At 54.1% G+C, this 3,504-nt stretch overlaps 1 protein-coding gene across 3 annotated transcripts in view; it reads left to right on the top strand.

Annotated features, from left to right (window-relative positions):
* LOC102753826 (chromosome unknown open reading frame, human C14orf159) overlaps nucleotides 1-3,504 on the top strand; it is an 80,046-nt gene that overhangs the window by 72,090 nt on the left and 4,452 nt on the right. The window lies entirely within an intron of this gene.

The following is a 3,504-nucleotide window of genomic DNA, read 5'->3' as shown; positions in this document are numbered from 1 at the left end:
AGCTATGGGGGGGGGGAAAAAAGAGGAATAACTATAATAATCTGAACAATAAAGATTTAACTAAAAAAAATAAAACTATGTTAGATAATAAAAAAACAAACAAAAAAACCCAAAACAAAACAGAAAAACTCTAAAGTATTTGTATTAAATGAAAGTCATAGAGAACAGAGGAAAATTAAATCCATAGGCTATTTAAAAGCCATTTAATGCAATGGTTTCTACTTTGTGTTTCCCCAAACTAATGTTTTTAATAAGCATGTGATGCATTTAAAAAAATAAATACATACATACATACATAAAAGCAAAAGTACAAGCATATGTTTGCTGAGCCCTTCCTCTGGGTGACAGTGAGGGGTCAGACCCGGCCCCTGAGCAGGGAACTCAGGATCCACAGGGGAGACAACACATGAAAGGTAATTTCAGGAGACAGGATGGAAGTGGGCACAGCAAGCTATCGTGGGGACACAGAGAATGGGCACTTAGCTCATTCGGAGAGCTCAAGGAAGGCTGCCTGGAGGAGGTGGCACTCAGCTGGGCCTTAGAGGGTGAGCAGAATATAAGTAGCAGGTAAGGAAGGGAGGGAAGGGCCTTCTGGCCGCAGGAAGGTGCAGGGACATGAGGCGGTGCAGTGTTCAAGATAATAACTAGTATGGTCATACTAGAGTTCAGTGGTCACTCCAGGGGGTCCCCGAGTCATTAGGAGACGCTGGGCAGAGCTGTGGCCTGAGATGGTGGTGAGCCTTGCTTGGTTAGGGACAGAGGGATATCCCTCATCTCTGCTCTGTGAGTTGCCTGTAGGGAGGGCCTCCCATATTTAGGGACAGGTCTTCGTGGTCTGATCATAACTGTAGCAGGAGTGGGCACCACGTGGAGGAGCCCAGGAGCCACACCTGCCCACTCCGGCCTTTGGCTGTGCCCTGGGGTTTTATTTTTATTTTTTATTTTTTTTAATATATTCTATTGATTTTTTACAGAGAGGAAGAGAGAAAGATAGAGAGTTAGAAACATCGATGAGAGAGAAACATCGACCAGCTGCCTCCTGCACACCTCCCACTGGGGATGTGCCCGCAACCCAGGTACATGCCCTTGACCGGAATCGAACCTGGGACCCTTCAGTCCGCAGGCCGATGCTCCATTCACTGAGCCAAACCGGTCTTGGCGTCCCTGGGGTTTTAATTGAGGGCAGAACAAATGGCTGGAGAGCATTCCCCAGACCTTCTCAGGGCCCAAGAGCCAACTGATGACACCTCACAGGAGGGACTGAGGATGGATGGATGGATGGATAGATGGATGGATGGACGGACAGACGGGTGGACAAATGGACGAACTGGCGGAAGGACTGCTGTCTGGCTGGCTAGCTGGATGGATGGGTGCATGAACAGACGGATGGATGAGTGGGTAATGGATGGATGGATGATGCAGATGGGAACATGGCCTCTGGCCTTATGCTGGGCTCCCATTCCCTTCTGCACTTTGATCTCCTTGCACTTTTCTCCTGACTTTTTTATGAGGTATAACCGATGTCAGTCGCAGGAACCTTAAGTGTACAGTGGGTTCAATTCATAAATATAAAAGGACCAGCTTCCCAGGAGACCCCTTTCTCCCACCCCACTCTGCACGGCAACACCACCTAACCATGGATGTCGGTCCAACCTGCTCCCACCGTGAGTCACTGGTGACCAGCCGCTCACTCGGCCTCTAAGCCCAGAAGTCACCCTGGGGCCTCTGTCGCCCCCCACAATGAGCAAGGCCCCAAGCCTGTCCACTCTGCCTCTCTTCTGTGCTCCCTCCCTCCTCTCCTGCTCCACAGGCTCCATCTGGAGGGGTGTCCCAGCTTCCCCGCGCTCTGCCTCTGCGCTCCCTGGCGTTCTCTCCCCACCAGCACCCTCTCCCCTTGGGGAGGCTCCTGGAAGACGTGATTCCTGGGAGATTCGCAGGACTCACCGTCGGTCCAGCTCATCTCCATGGCTCTTCGCGGTTGCGTGCCAGCCTGTTCCTGTTGACTGGCCACGCGCACCCTGAGGACCACACGGTCCTCCCTGGGACCCAGAGGATGCGAATGGTGGGAGCAGCGGTGTCCTGGGAGGAAGTGGCCGGAGGGTCCCAGGAGCATTCCCCCATAAAGAGAGGATATGACCCATGGAGAAGAGAGATGGGAGAATACAGCCAAACAAAGGGCGGAAAATGCCATTCTGGGTCGGCTGGCCCCTGGGAGGGGCTGTTGGACAAACACGCTCTGGAAACGCTCTCGGGCCTCCCTTCCACCTTGGCCTCCAGGGCAGGACGGAAACGGCAGGCTCTCGGGGCAGCTGAGAGCAGAGACAGTTCCCGGTGACATTTGCCAGAGCTCTTGCCATTGTTTTAAAGTCTTCAGTGAGTGCTCCTCGTAGCCCCTTGCTGGGCCCACTTCTGCTCGTTTGCCCTGGCTGGCCCTTCTCCTGAAATTCTGCCTGAGCCACCCCAGTAAACGGGGTTAGGTGCCCTGCCCTGTCCTGTGACCATCCCCTCCGCCCCCCACACCTGCCTGAGCACACATCTAGGCTGTGAGCCCCAGGGGCAGGGACTGTGCCACACCCACCACTGTGTCACCAGTTCAGGGCCTGGCACGGAGCAGGTGCTCCCATCATACTTGGGTGGGCGACTGAGTGGATCAGCAATGCCTGAGCAGGAAGCTGTCACATCTTCTTGGTCCTGTCCTCTCACCCCTCCTTACTTTGTGGAGAGAAGGGGGTTGGGGGAGGACACGTTTGACTTCTTCCCCGCAGGCACCGTCCTCTCCCCTTTAGTTTTCACCTGAGATCTCCCTTCCTCTGGGAGAGGAGTTACTCAGCCCAGACAGACACACTGGTGGCTTAGACAAGTGGCGGGAAAGAGGAGGAGGGGAAGCACATCACTTTAGACAGCTCAAACACGCCCCCGCCGCCCCCATTATACAGATGAGGACACTGAGGCACAGAGAGGTTAAAACACCTGCCAGGAAGGACCCAAGTCAGATCCGTCTGATCCCCAACCACGCTGCCTGCTGGGCCCTGGGCTGCAGGTGAGGAGGGGCCTGTAGTTCCTCGATGGCTCTGCTCGCTCCAGAAGCTGCCACATGCACAGCAAGGAATATTGATCGGCAAGGCCACGGTGGCAGGAGGCTAACAGCCGGGTCTCGGGAGGAATGGGGGCCTTCCGGGCATGGTCAGAAGCCAGCGGCAGGTAGGGCAGAGCTGGGCAGGGGCGAGGTAGGCGGGAAGCAGCCCGCGCTGCTCCTGCCGCAGGAGGGACTCCTTAGTGTTTGTTAAGAAAATGCAGGTTTCCAGAAAAAGCATATTATGGAAAGAATATGCAGAAGAAACAGCCCAAACTGTGGCCGCTTCTGGCGAGTAGGTTTGGAGCCCGACGAAGCAGGATGCAGGATTTTCTTTTTTTTTAAATGTCCTTATTGATTAAGTTATTACATACGTGTCCTTATCCCCACATTACCCCCCATCTCCCCCACTCCTGCCCTCACCCCCCTCT

The sequence above is a fragment of the Myotis davidii genome, unplaced genomic scaffold, assembly GCF_000327345.1.
Source record: "Myotis davidii unplaced genomic scaffold, ASM32734v1 scaffold732, whole genome shotgun sequence".
NCBI classification, from domain to species: Eukaryota; Metazoa; Chordata; class Mammalia; order Chiroptera; family Vespertilionidae; genus Myotis; species Myotis davidii.
This window is presented reverse-complemented; position numbering and strand designations above follow the sequence as displayed.